Below are 15,382 nucleotides of genomic sequence, written 5' to 3' on the forward strand. Positions count from 1 at the left end.
AGAAAAATGTTATTAGTGTCAATATACATATACTAATACGTAAAATGTACGGAGTTTCCATGGGACCCCATGGCTCTGAGTAGGTCCACCACTGAAAGCTGTGAAAAGCAACTTTTAGATTTGAATCCTAACAACCAACTACTTCATCTTCTTCATGTAACCAATCTAACAACATAGAATTCATATAACCTTGATAGCATGGATTGTCATTGTTTCTAATTAATAGCGTTTATTATACTATATACTTTATTAGACACTTACTCCTATTATTTTGCACAATTCCTTGTTTTTATGAAATTGTATATGCTTTCAAGCAACATGGTCTAAGAGAGTTCAGTATGTATATAAACTCGTTCGAACTTTTTAGAGATATTGGTCTCTAAAACTATAAACTTTCGTCAAATTTTGGTATTTCCCACTTACTTTAAAATTGGTCTAAAATAGCACAAACTGTACATTCCGTTTGCTATTTGCCAAACCAGCCCAAATAAGATATTTTCGCAAAAACTTATTCTACATGGGTAACCATGAAATTTTTATAATATTTTCGACCACTTTTTATGTTCGTGACATGTAGGATAAAAAGCCACGTAGAAGATATCCACGTTAATTTAGTTGTTGCGAGTAGAATAAAATATCCACGTACGTTACTCGAATATGGTGATTTACCCGTAGTGGGAAATAACAAACGTAATATAAAGTTTGTGATATTTTAAACCAATTTTAAAGTTCGTGGTAAATACTAGAATTTGGCGCCCAGGTTTTAGGGATATCCCAATTTTCAATCTAACTTTGTTTTTTTAATCATATACCTACATTTGTAATGTGGCAACGTGATTATGTATTTTGCAGCATCTCTCAGCCTAAATGAGTAATGAGCAGAAAAAAAAACTAAATGTGTAATGATGAACCAAGAAAACACTAAATGTGATAGTTTTATCTTTATGTGCATAATTTTTATGATTCGGCATGTCGTTACAAGCTGAATGTAATTTCTAACTCTATGATATTACATGCTTGATTGATCAATGATCTGTGCTTTGTTGTTATTCAAATGACATCTTGTTATTGTTATTAGTACAGAAGCTCATTCCAGGGAGCGAGGGGTATTATTCATTTTCATTGTTATGTGGATCACCATGCTATCAAGGGCATGTGTTTATATCATACTTTTGTGTTTCCTGCTATGCTTGTTTCACTAATTCTATTCTTGCATTGAACAGAGAGTACCGGATTGATTCTCACGCTACTCCAACCATGCTCAACTGCTGCCTCATGTGCCAAATTCAGCAAGTGCGAGTTTTGGCTCAAGGAAGTGAACTTCCTTGGTCACATTGTGACAGCAGAGGGAATCCGAGTGGACCCCGCCAAGGTTGAGGCGGTACAGCAATGGAAAGCACCCTCGACACCAAACGAGATTCGGAGTTTCCTAGGCCTGGCAGGATACTACCGAAGGTTTATAGAGGGATTCTCCAAGATAGCGAAACTCATGACCCAACAACTCAAGAAGGGGGTAAAAGTCAATTGGATCCCAGAGTGTGAGGCAAGTTTTAAATTGATTGAAGGAAAAGCTGACTAGTGCAACGATTCTAGTTGTGCCAGAGCCTGGAGTGAACTTAGTGGTATACGCTGACACTTCGAAGGTGGGACTTAGATGTATGTTGATGCAGGACAACAAAGTGATTGCTTATGCATCACGACAAATGAGGCCACACTAGTTGAACTATCCAACCCACGACTTGGAGCCAGCAGCGGTAGTACACACCTTAAAGATTTGGAGACATCATCTCTACGGAGTCCGATGTGAGATCTTCACGGATCACAAAAGCTTGAAGTACTTCTTCGAGCAGAAAGATTTGAACATGCGGCAACGAAGATGGCTCGAGTTGGTGAAAGACTACGATTGTGGCATCAATTATCACCTCGACAAAGCGAATGTAGTAGCAGATGCATTGAGCCGGAAGGACCATTCCCAGCTGGCTACTTTTATCACCAAAGAAGAAAGCCTGATACGCGAATTTAGCAAGATACGTTTGGAAGTAGTGAGGGCACCTGAAACATAGGAAGCACGAATCGCTACTTTAGCTGTTGAACCTGATCTAGGGTCGAGAATTATTGAGGCACAACGGATGGATGCGAAGTTAGAGGAAATTCGTGTAGAAGTACGAACCGGCGAATCTGAGAATTTTAGTTAAGGAGGTGACAATGCCCTTACCTTCGAATGAAGAATATGCATACCAAATAACGAGGAACTCAAAAACGAAGTTATGAGTAAAGTACATGAGACTTCTTACACCGCTCACCCAGGAAGTACGAAAATGTATTAAAATCTGTAGAAGTCCTTTTGGTGGAATGGTATGAAGAGGGACATAGCGTCATTCGTCGAGAGATGTTTAGTCTGCCAGCAAGTGAAGATTCTACATCAACGACCGTATGGGAAGTTACAACCACTAGAGATTCCTGAGTGGAAATAGGAGCACATCGCCATGGATTTTGTGACAGGTTTTCCAAGGAGCTTGGAACCAAATTGAACCTCAGCACGGCATTTCACCCGCAAACCGATGGACAGTCCGAAAGAACGATCCAAACTCTCAAAGATATGCTGAGAGTCGTGGTACTCGACCGAGGGGGAAGTTGGGAGGCAGCACTACCATTGATCGAGTTCGCCTACAACAATAGCTTTCAGGCAACGATAAACATGACACCGTATGAGGCATTATACGGAAGAAAGTGTAGATCACCGCTCTACTGGGACGAAGTTGGCGAAAGAAGAATACTTGGACCTGATGCAGTTGAAGAGATGGTGGGAATCGTGCGGCAAATTCAGGAAAGGATAAAAGAAGCTCAAGAAAGACAAAAATCATACGCGGATGTCCGACGAACTGATTTACAATTCCAAGCTGGCGACAAAGTTTTCCTGAAAGTATCCCCATCAAAAGGGATAACATGATTCGGCGTCAAGGGCAAACTGAAGCCGCGATTTATTGGGCCTTATGAAATTCTTGAAGGAGTGGGCCCCGTTGCATACCGTTTGGCACTACCACCAAACCTTGGAAATGTTCACAACGTTTTTCATGTGTCACAGTTACTAAAATACGTGTTCGACCCGAAGCACGTGATTCGTTTTGAGGAAGTCGCGTTGAATCCGGACTTAAGCTACGAAAAGAGACCCCAATCTATTTTGGACCGAAAGATACAAATTGTGAGAAATAAAAATGTTGCTTGTGTGAAAGTACTATGGGAAAATCATGGGCATGAAGAAGCCACGTGGGAGAATGAGGATAAAATGATGGAATTATATCCCGAACACTTTTCTTGAGGATAACAAATTTCGGGACGAAATTTCTGCTAAGGTTGGTAGGATGTAACGCCCCGTTTTTCTAAACCTTTTTTGTGAACCCTAAATTACTGGTTTTTAATTATATTAATTTTGCGAAGTCCGCGAACTGTTTGTCGGTGAATTAATTGTTGTTGACTAGAGATTTGTGAAATAAATGATTATGCGAATTTAAATAATTCCTGTCCGTGAGGAATATTTATTGGACTCAATTCCGTGTTGGATCCGATAAATTAAATAAATAATATAAAGGTCCAATCCGTGATAAATAAATTATGGACTGCACAATTTAAAATAAAATACAATGGGCTGTGATTTAAACTAAACTAATTAAAATGAAATATCTTTAATTCGATTATTAATTTAAGATTCTACGCAGATATTCCTCCTCCGTGAAAGGATATCCTTCCTCCGTAATCTGCAAACAAATACCAGATAAAATGCAAATTAATTCAAAAATAAAAAAAAATCGAATCTCTCTCTTAACCCACGTTGGAAACGCCATCTCTCTCCCCTAAAATCTCTCCCATATCTTTTAACCACCCTCCCTCTAAATTAAATATTTCACAAACCCATTCTTTCTCATTATCGTCTCTGCAATCAAATCCAAATTCTCGAACTTTCTATCCAAGGTAAACAATGTTCTATCTTTGTGTCTAAATTTTTCTCCGGCTTCAGAATCTAACTTCAAATTGTTACTATCGGCAGTAATCGAAATTCTCCAGCTTCAAGAACCTGCCTTTCAACTTTGTGAACTTCACAACCCAAATTCAATTCACAAAGGTATTTTTCCTACCCAAATTTTGAACATAAATTATCGCATGTTGCATCCATATATCACATACCCAGCATCAACTTCCCTCGGCAAATGCTTAATTTTTTTGTACATATCATGAAATCTGAAATCCATCTTTGATCGGATAACCGAAGTAAACAAACTAAGAACGAAAGAAACGTTTTTTCTGGAATAAGAACTTACCTTTCGGAGTAAATCGGGGCTTGCGGGGCTGAACGGGTTGGTTCTGGGATGTTTTGGGATGTTCGGAGGGAATCGGGACTGTTTCGGGGTGGTTTCGGGGCTGCACGACCACTGACGAAGCGGCGGCAGCAGCAGCCTGACCCGGCAACACCTCCCGGCAGCGGCGGCGGCATCTCCCGGCAGCGACGGCAGCAGCAGCGATGGCAGACGGATTTGGCGCCGACGGAGCAGCGGCTGTCCGACGGATCGACGGCCGGATTTCCCCCGCTCCGACGACACTGTGGCGGCCGCAATTTGTCTCCCCGGTGAGTAGCGGCCGACGGCGTGGAGTGAATCGGAGCAGGCGACGAACGGATTGGGGGGGTTCCTTCCGATTTGGTCGAGAGTGAGAGAAGAAGAGAGATAGGGAGAGAGAAAGAAAGAAGGCGTGGAGAAGGAAGGTGAGGTTTTGGGCTTTTGTTTTTTTAAAATGATTTGGGCCTTCTTTGAATAAAATTGGGCCTCAATAATTAGAAGTGGGTGGATTAATTAAATTGATGGGCTCCTTTTAATTGTTGGGCTTATTTTGTAATTAGAGATATAAGGTGATGAAATAATTAAGTTTTGGGCCGATAATTAATTGGGGCGAACTTTTTAAATAAATCCTTGAATTGATAATTAAATTAAATATGGGGAATTATTTAATTAATTTCGGAATATTTCAACGAATGAATAATTATTTCCTAAGCCCGAAATAAATATAGTTCGAGGGGAAAATGCTTGCGATAATTTAATTACACACTTTATAATTTTGGGGATTTTATTTCGAAATCATTAAGAAAATACGAGGAGCCAACGGTGGAAATTGGGAGTGTAAGCGGCCGTCGAACAATCGAAAACCGAGATAAACCGAGATAAAAGACTTTGCTTAGGATGCATGCATTTTTGGTTATTTGTTTGAAGCAATGTGTTGATTTATCTATTATATAATTTGTTAAAGGTGAATCATCGCAAGGAAATCGTGATCGCAAAGGAAAGAACGTAATTTCAAACTAAGCACTCGAGGTGGGCTTTCTTTTAAATAAGGACAACGTCCTAAATATTTTATCGATGGAAATGAAACTGTATTTATCATGCCGTGATTTGTGTTTTAACGTGCCTATCTGATATGGCTATGCGCCATTGTTATATAAATCAAATTCGGGTCCTCGTAGGGCCGCAAACCCTACTTGGACTAGTGTACACCTATGGTAGATCGTGTGCTAGCGTACTGGCTGGCCGGTCTAGTGGCTTGGTTTGTGGCCACATTCCAAGTCATGTATTGGCAGATATGGTAAACGTCTATGGGAAAATGACTGATCAGTCGACTTTTATAATGGGAAATGATTTTGAGTGCCTCGGGCCTTTCTAAAGCTAAACCCCGATGGTTACTTATGTATGGCATGATAAATGATATTTTGATTGAAAATGTTTTCGGCATGAGCCCACTGAGTATATTTTATAGTACTTAGCCCTGCATGTGTTTTCCCTATGTGCAGGTTGAGCGGCGACGAGGATGTGGTGGTGTTGAGCAAGTGAATTTAAGAGATTATTATTGTCTTTGAACCTTGAGTGTTGTTGTGTCTTCACACATGGCGTCACTCTTTCTCTTGGCCGTTTCCGCTGTGTCGTTTCGTTTAATTATGTTATATTTGGGCCGACAACTTTAATTATTAGGATAATGGATATTCTTGGTTATTTATTGGGATATTAATTGTTGGTCCAACTTGTGATTGAAACCCTAATTCTTTTCGTCTGTTCATTTAATACTTTTAATCACGATCGCCCGTATTTATTAACCCTAAAAGGGCGGTCGTGACAAACCATGTGTGGTGAAGGGCGGCGAGTACATCGTCACCTTAATATCACCCTGCTTAACATCTCGTGATCCAATCACCAAATCAAACTCTACTCCATACTTCAATTCCCTTTCCGTTTCTCCATCCATGATTTCGACACGGTTGATCACCATATCTGGCGGCGAGAACTTCTCCACCCTGAGCTCCGTAGGGAAATTGAAGTCGTCTCCATATTGCTACCGGCAACAAGGATCTTCCCATCTGGCAACACTGCAGAGCATGAATGGTACATCCTCGGGATAGCGGAATGAGCCATCTCTTTAAACCGTACCCCCTTCTTTTTATTCGGGCTATACAAAACTGGGGTGAGATTAGGCACATCCGCCGCATCCCAAGCAGAAGTCCCCGCCTTTGCGCCATTAAGCATCAACACATCTCCGGTTGGGAGAAGGAGCATGTCCCCCATCACCCGCGGCGTAGGCATATCCTCCTCCTCCCAATCAGCTCCCTCCACGTTGAGGTTCAGCTTCCCGCAGTCACGTGCAGCCTCCACAAATGTTCTTTTCGGCTGCTGCAAGTCTTGTTGAAGTTTGTTGCCTACAAACTTTGACTTTTGTCAAAATATGTAAATCCCACATCGGTGGGGAGATGAAACTTGGGGGTAAGTTGCCTATAAAAGGAACTCCCCCCTCATTTGTAATGTATCCTAAAATATTGTATTCTCTTCTCCGTCTATATATAAGCGGGCTCTGCAGAGGGTGCTCGGAGACGTAGGCAATTTGGCCGAATTCCGTTATTAAAGTCTCGGGTGTGTTCTTTCTTTATTATTTATTTTGTTCCGCATTTATTTCTGGGTTTATTTTATGTTGGGGTATTGTATTCAATATTATTTGCGGGTTTGGTAGTAGTGTTTTGTACGGTTCTTTTGGGTGTTTTTATATTGTGATAAATACACTGACTGATAAATTCTGTTAGAAATCTGGTATTTAAGAGGGACAGTGTCCCTGCCAGTCTTTCCAAAGAATTTATTTGGAGAAGTAATTTTATCGAGTAGACCTCATTGGGTTAACTCTGAAATTACTAAATTGGTTCATTTCACTATTTGAGAGGAAATTTCCCGGTTTTCTCAACAAGTGGTATCAGAGCCATGGTTCGTCCTTTGTTCTATTTGTTTGTAATATTGAATACTTTATTTTTGAGTCTGTAATGACGGGTAATGATCAAGAAAACAAGGCTAGTTCTTCGTCATCGTGGTCGAGGTTTCCACTGTCAAATATGAAATTGACGGTGGAGATATTTGACGGTACTGGCCATTTTGGTATGTGGCATGGGGAGGTTCTAGACTCTCTTTTCCAGCAGGGTCTTGACATTGCCATTGAAGAAAAGAAACCAGAAGATATAGATGATAAAGATTGGAGTACCATAAATCGGTTAGCTTGTGGAACAATTCGGTCATGTCTGTCCAGAGAGCAGAAGTATGTTGTCAAGAATGAGACTTCTGCACATAGATTGTGGAAGACACTGGAGGACAAATTTTTGAAGAAGAGTGGTCAGAATAAGCTCCTTATGAAGAAAATGTTGTTCCGATTTGAATACCGACCAGGTACCACTATGAATGAACACATTACTTTGTTTAACCAATTAGTAGCAGACCTGCTAAATTTAGATGTGAAATTTGAGGATGAGGATCTGACATTGATGTTGTTGTTGTCTCTACCTGATGAATTTGAACATCTGGAGACCACATTACTCCACGGTAAAGAGAATGTGTCTTTAGATACTGTATGTTCTGCTTTGTATAGTCATGAATTGCGAAAGACAGATAAAATGAAAGGCAGAGCAGTTACAGATGAAGCATTAGTGGCAAGAGGTCGTCAACAAGGCCGATCAAATGAGAGAAGAGGAAGGTCCAAATCAAAAAGGCGAGTTGCCAAAGATGAGTGTGCTTTCTGTTATGAGAAAGGACATTGGAAGAAAGACTGCCCAAAGTTGAAGAAGGAATAAAAGGCTTCGCAAGATGCAAATGTTGCTGAATGCAAAAATGATGCGGAGTCAGATTGTTCTTTGACGGTTTCACCTTCAACATTGCATCCAGACGAGTGGATATTAGATTCAGGTTGCACCTATCATATGTGTCCCATCAGGGAGTGGTTCTTTGATTTTGAAGAACTCAATGGCGGACTTGTTTACATGGGAAACGACAGTCCATGTAAGACAGTCGGGATAGGCTCAATCAAGCTACGGAATCAGGATGGATCCACCAGAATTTTGAAGGATGTGCGGTACGTGCCCCAGTTGAAGAATAATCTCATCTCATTGGGGGCCTTAGAATCTAAAGGCCTAGTTGTGATGATGCGAGATGGAATTCTTAAAGCAACTTCAGGAGCATTGGTGATGCTGAAAGGTGTGAGGAAGAACAATTTGTATTACTATCAAGGTAGTACAGTTGTTGGGACAGTAGCAACTGCAACTTCGAGTAACAAGAAGGATGCAGAGCCGACGAAGCTTTGGCATTTGCGATTAGGACATGCTGGTGAGAGATCATTGCAAATTCTCGCCAAGCAAGGATTATTGAAAAGTACGAAGTCTTGCAAATTAGAGTTTTGCGAGCATTGTGTTCTGGGAAAACAGCGAAGAGTGAAATTTGGCACTGCAATCCATAATACGAAGGGAATTCTGGATTACGTGCACTCGGATGTGTGGGGACCTGCCAAGACTCCGTCACTTGGAGGTAGACACTATGTTGTCACCTTTGTTGATGATTTTTCCAGGAGAGTTTGGGTGTGCACTATGAAGAGCAAAAATGAAGTCCTTGGGATTTTTCTGAAATGGAATGCTCAAGTTGAAAATCAGATGGGGAGGAAGATCAAGGTTCTCCGATCTGACAACGGTGGAGAATACAAGAGTGATCCTTTCCAAGATGTATGCTAGGAGTGTGGCATAGTTCGGCACTTCACAGTGAGAAATACACCACAGCAGAATGGAGTGTCAGAGCGTATGAATCGAACACTAGTGTAGAAAGTTCGTTGTATGCTGTCTAATGCTGGGCTAGACAGGAAATTTTGGGCTGAGGCCATCACATACGCTCAACACATTGTCACTCGTTTGCCATGTTCTGCCATTGATGGCAAGACTCCTTTAGAGGTATGGTCCGGTAAACCTGCAACTGATTATGATTCTTTGCGTATTTTTAGTTCTATTGCATATTATCATGTGACTGAATCAAAGTTGGATCCACGTGCAAAGAAGGCTTTGTTTATGGGTTTCAGTGCTGGTGTTAAAGGATATCGGTTATGGTGTTTGGAGTCTAAGAAGACGATTGTAAGTAGGGATGTTACCTTTGATGAATCTTCCATGTTGAATAAGGTAAATCCAAATAGTAGTGATACTTCACAGCAGGTGGAGTATACACCAAAGCAGGTGGAGTTCGAAGAAGCAGTTGTGATCCCAACTACGAACACCACAAATGACTCTCCTACGGAAGAAGAAGAGTCAGCTGATGAAGAGGTTCCACCCCAAGAACCTTCGCAGCAATCAGAGCCAATTGCAGTCAGGCGAACGAGGCGGGAAAATAAGAAACCTGCTCGATTTGCGGATATGGTAGCATATGCGCTTCCAGTTGTTGATGATGTTCCATGTATCTTTTCGAAAGCTATTGAAAGTTCAGAAAGCGGAAAGTTCAGAAAGCGATGGTTGGAAAGGTGCTTTGGAAGAAGAGATGCAATCTCTTCAGAAGAACAAGACGTGGAAGCTGATGCCATTGCCGAAAGGCAAGAAGGTAATTGGATGTAAATGGGTTTTTGCAAAGAAAGAAGGATTTCCTAACAAAGATGATGTTCGCTACAAAGCAAGATTGTAGCTAAAGGCTACGCCCAGAAGGAGGGAATTGATTACAATGAGGTATTTTCTCCTGTTGTTAAACATTCCTCAATTAGAATTTTGTTGGCTTTGGTAGCGCAGTTGAATTTGGAGCTAGCTCAACTTGATGTGAAGACCACGTTTTTACACGGTGATCTGAAGGAGGAAATCTATATGACCCAACCGGAGGGATTCAAGATTGCTGGTAAAGAAAATTGGGTTTGCAAGTTGAACAAATCGTTGTATGGATTGAAGCAGTCTTCAAGACAGTGGTAAAAACGGTTTGACAAATTTATGAAGGATCGGATGTACACAAGAAGCAAATACGACCACTATGTGTATTTGCGCAGACTTCAAGATGGTTCCTACATCTACCTACTCTTATACGTTGATGATATGCTGATAGCATCAAAGAGCCAAGTTGAAATTGACAGATTGAAGGCTCAGTTGAGTAAAGAGTTCGAGATGAAGGATTTGGGGGAAGCCAAGAAGATTCTCGGCATGGAGATTACAAGGGATAGAAAGGGAGGCAAGCTTTGGCTGACACAGAAGCAGTATTTGACCAAAGTACTACAGCGTTTTGGTGTGAATGATGATTCCAAATCTGTAAGTACCCCACTTGCTCCACATTTGAAACTTAGTTCTCAGTTATCTCCAAAAACGGAAGATGAACGAGAATATATGGTGAAAGTTCCATACGCTAACGCAGTTGGAAGCTTGATGTATGCAATAGTGTGTACAAGACCAGCCATTTCACAGGCCGTTGGTATTGTGAGCAGAATAAATCACTTGGTCATTTTGCAGTTGGATATTGTGATTCCGACTATGCTGGTGATTTGGATAAGCGAAGATCTACTACTGGGTATTTGTTCACTTTAGCGAGTGCGCCAGTTAGTTGGAAGTCTACCTTGCAGTCAACGGTAGCTTTGTCTACGACAGAGGCAGAGTACATGGCCATTACTGAAGCTGTGAAGGAGGCGATTTGGCTTCATGGGTTGCTGAAAGAATTGGGTGTTGGTCAGAAACAACTTGAAGTATATTCTGACAGCCAGAGTGCTATTCATTTAGCAAAGAATCAGGTCTTTCATGCAAGGACGAAGCACATTGATGTTCGCTATCATTTTGTGCGGGAAATTCTCGAAGAAGAGGAAATTGTCATCAGAAAGGTTCCAACTTTGGAGAATCCTGCAGATATGTTGACTAAGGTGGTGACGAGAGCCAAGTTCAAACATTGTTTGGACTTGGTTAATATTCTGCGATTTGGAGCTGGCGCTTGAGTACGCCAATATGAAAGCACCGCGAGTCGTCTGTTTGGATGGTGAAGATTTGTGTTAGGTGGGATTTGAAATTTTGCCAAGGTGGAGATTTGTTGAAGTTTGTTGCCTACAAACTTTGACTTTTGTCAAAATGTGTAAATCCCACATCGGTGGGGAGATGAAACTTGGGGGGGTAAGTTGCCTATAAAAGGAACTCCCCCCTCATTTGTAATGTATCCCCAAATATTGTATTCTCTTCTCCGTCTATATATAAGCGGGCTCTGCAGAGGGTGCTCGGAGACGTAAGCAATTTGGCCGAACTCCGTTATCAAAGTCTCGGGTGTGTTCTTTCTTTATCGAGTAGTAATTTGGAGAAGTAATTTTATCGAGTAGACCCCATTGGGGTAACTCTGAAATTACTGAATCGGTTCATTTCACTATTTGAGAGAAAATTACCCGGTTTTCTCAACAAGTCTGATAGTATATAAGCCTCGCTCGTGTTCCCACCGCATACGAGGATTTCAATGCTGGGGTCGTCTGTACTAAGATCGATGGGGAAGAGAGCGGACATCCCTGAGGCGGGATAGTTGCGGGAGCCGCCTGGTAAATCGGGGAGAGGGCGGATGGTTTTTCCGGTGCAGGGCTCAAGGATGATGGACTTGTGGTTGGCGAAGACGAAGAGGTTGCCGTCGGGGGAGGAGGTTGAAGAAGGGGTAGAAGTTGTTCTCGCGGCCGGCGTCGTCGTTGGTGTCTTCGAGGAGGGCGAGCTCGAAGAGCTGGGGTGTGAATGTGAGGGTGTCTAGAGGGACGATCTCGTAGTTGTAGGAGCTGCGGCTCGCTTGTTTTCTTCGAAATTGCAGTCTTTGCATGGCTTTAGAATTCTCACGGATTTTAGGCCGTCTTTGTCGCCGCCGGTGGAGATCAGGCTTCCATTGCGCGAAAGCCCGCCGGATGAGCACCAGGGGCTTGAATCCACCTGATTCATTTTGTGATTTTAGACCATCTCACAAAATTAATCCACTTTCTATTTTTTTAAAATAATTTTAACTATCAGTCCTACTATCCACTTACAACACTTCATTTGTTTTTCTATTTCTCTCTCATACTTTTTCAATAACACTTCATTTGTTTTTCTATTTCTCTCTGATACTTTTTCAATTTCGTATTAAAACCCGTGTAGTCCCCGGAGTAGTAAAATTCGATTGTTTGGATTATTTGGTTTTGTTTTTGAATTACTTATGATAAATTGGAGAATTATTGTAACAAAATGAAAAAAAAACTTCGAATTTGTTGTTTATGTTCTTGCAAAAATACATAAAAGCCAAGACAGACAAAATCAATAATAATTTTGGGAGAATATTTTTATTTTTTATATTATGAATTAAAAGATAATTAAACAAACTATTATATTTTGGGCTTATAGATAGAGTAAGAGCTTGAGTTGTTCAGTACAAATTTAATCATAAAAACCAAACGTTTAAATAAGAAAGCTGTTGGCTATGATAAATTTATAAATTCCAATGTCATATAAGATGTTTTTGCTGGAAAATAAAACAAAATTAACTATAACAAATTCCATATTAGTGTAAAAAAGAGAAATAAAATCACTTTATAAATCTAACAAACCACACCTCCTATCACCAAATTTAATCAAGAGTTTATATAACGTGATGTATTAAAATTTAAAAACGTGGAAGTTGTCAAAGTATTTGGATCATAGCTTTTCAATAAAAGGACATAGTTCTGCAATTGCAATTGTGATTGATTGGACACACCATGCATAGGTATATGTACAGAATTTTTACGCGAGCTTAATTGGAGTCATTTTTAAAGCTAATAAATTTGTTTATGCTCTCACAAGTTATTTGTTTAAAGCTAATAAAAGTTGATTAAAGAGACGAACCTTGACGGGTATAACATGAGCGGTCTCGATATCATATTGAACGGCATGAGCCGTTCAGCCCTGTTTCGAATCCGTCTGCCTCCCCCCAACCCGAGGTCTGCAAAAGGGCGGACTACTATCGATCTCCGACAGCCCATTGCTGGTGGAATCGTGCCATGCAGCCTTGTTGTTAGGCATCAATTGAATGTGCATTGCAGAAACACCCGCATTTTGCGAATGGATCTCCCAACTCCCAAGCCTTCCATTTTTGGTTTCGAGTCTCTCGACGCCATAATACATCCAGGCCCCTCCGCCTCCGTCTTCAGGGTGGTCAGGGACATCGCTTGTTGCAATTGGTGGCGGTGCCGGCTCCGGTTCTTGCTTCCCAAATGGGAAACTAAAACTGAATCCTTTGAAAAATCCAAATTTTATTTTTGGGGCTTTTATAGATGCCTCCTCTTCATGACTATGTATGACATGCAAGAGAGAGAGGATGACAAGAGATTTCAAGTTTCAACAACCTACCCGTGTGATGTGAATGTAGTTTGTTCTCTGTGTTTTTCTTTTACCTTTATTTGTGTCATGGTTTATATATGTCTAAAAAAGGAGATTATAACTTAGGAAGGATGTCCCTAGATTTGAGGATTGACTCTCACTTATTACTTCAAAATCAAACATAAGTGGTTGTTGCTATTTCTAGTTATTCTTTTCTTTCTTATGATCAAGAGCAAATATGAGTCTTTACATTTTTTTTGGTGGTATAAGTTGTGGGAATATTTATTAATATTTATTTGGGGTTCCAACTAGCTAGGAATATTGTAAAAGTAAAGTATGTACTGTCAGGGTGGCATTAGTGTGCTAACTATCTTATTGTGCTACTTGCTAACTAAATCAACACACTATATTAAAAATCTCAACACAGTAACATGAGTATGTCAACACAAATTTATCTTTTTGTTTAATGTGCTACTTGTTCAGTAATCAACACATTATATTACAAATGTTAACACAATAACACGAGTATTTCAACAAAAATTTATCTTAACATTCACAAAATGTCAACACAAATTTGTGTTGATAAATTCATATCATTGTATTGACATTTTAATGTATTGATTTAGTTAGCAAAATAGCACATTAAGATAGTTAGTATCTGATCACATACGAATTTATAATTTTGAGAAGAACTTAATTAGTCGTAAACGTTCTTTGCTTTTTTTCTCATTATAAGATGGAAAGATAAAAATGGATAAGAATGAGACTATTTATAGTGTGGTTAGTAATCTGCTTATTATGCATTTCAATATTTCTATAACGCGTGACAATATGTCTTCACTGCTAAAAATCTAAAATTAAGTTAAATGAAAGCGTAGAAAATAACCCTTTTGCAAACTTTAACAATCGTAACACAATTATGCTTGACTAATATTCTGGTTAAACGAGAGAGTATATCCTTATGTATGTTTTCATATGTGATTAAGTTTCATCAAAATTTGATGTAGGATAAGAAACCAAGATTAGAATCTGAAAATATAAAATTGAGAAGTCATTATGAGAATTCATGTAAATAAAAAGAGACATCATTTAGAACCCTGAATTAAAGAGAGCGCTTGAATTTATATTCATTGGAGAAAAAAAGATATAAAAAAAGAATGACAATGATATTGTATTGATCACAGACATACTATATATTATTGAAAATTTAAAATATTCGTAACATCCATTTCAATTTTTATCATTTCATATATTTTTTACTATTTTTCGTATTCAAGTAATGTCAACAAAATAAAATAAAATCAAAGGATGTAGACAAACCACATGTGCCAAAAAATTGCTAAATGAAATAAAAACAAAACACACACATCTTCCATTTATATTTTATAATGCTTGTTAAATATACGTCACTTTAATATTAATGAAGGCTATATAATCAATACACCTAAGAGCATCCACAATCGTGCTCTTGCCAACGAGTACGGTTGTGGGCCCAGCCCCACTTTTTCTGCCTGCTCTTAGGCAAGAGCACAACACCCACAGCCGTGCTCTTCCGCAAGGACGAGTACAATAGTCCCACCATTCCATTATTCAATTTAAATAAAAACATTTCCACAAAATTAAAATACATTAAACATACCCGGAATAATATTACAAAATACATTAAAAATAAAAAATTACATAATTAAAATCCTAAAAAATAAAAATTACATAATTAAAATCCTAAAAATTAAAAATTACATAATTAAAATTCTAAAA

General features: G+C 39.5%; 1 pseudogene; it reads right to left on the bottom strand.

The window, feature by feature from the left end:
* Nucleotides 1–6,135: 6,135 nt before the first annotated feature.
* LOC121784355 lies at nucleotides 6,136–13,429 on the bottom strand (annotated as a pseudogene).
* Between the last annotated feature and the right edge of the window lie 1,953 nt (nucleotides 13,430–15,382).

The sequence above is a fragment of the Salvia splendens genome, chromosome 21 (assembly GCF_004379255.2).
Source record: "Salvia splendens isolate huo1 chromosome 21, SspV2, whole genome shotgun sequence".
NCBI lineage: Eukaryota > Viridiplantae > Streptophyta > Magnoliopsida > Lamiales > Lamiaceae > Salvia > Salvia splendens.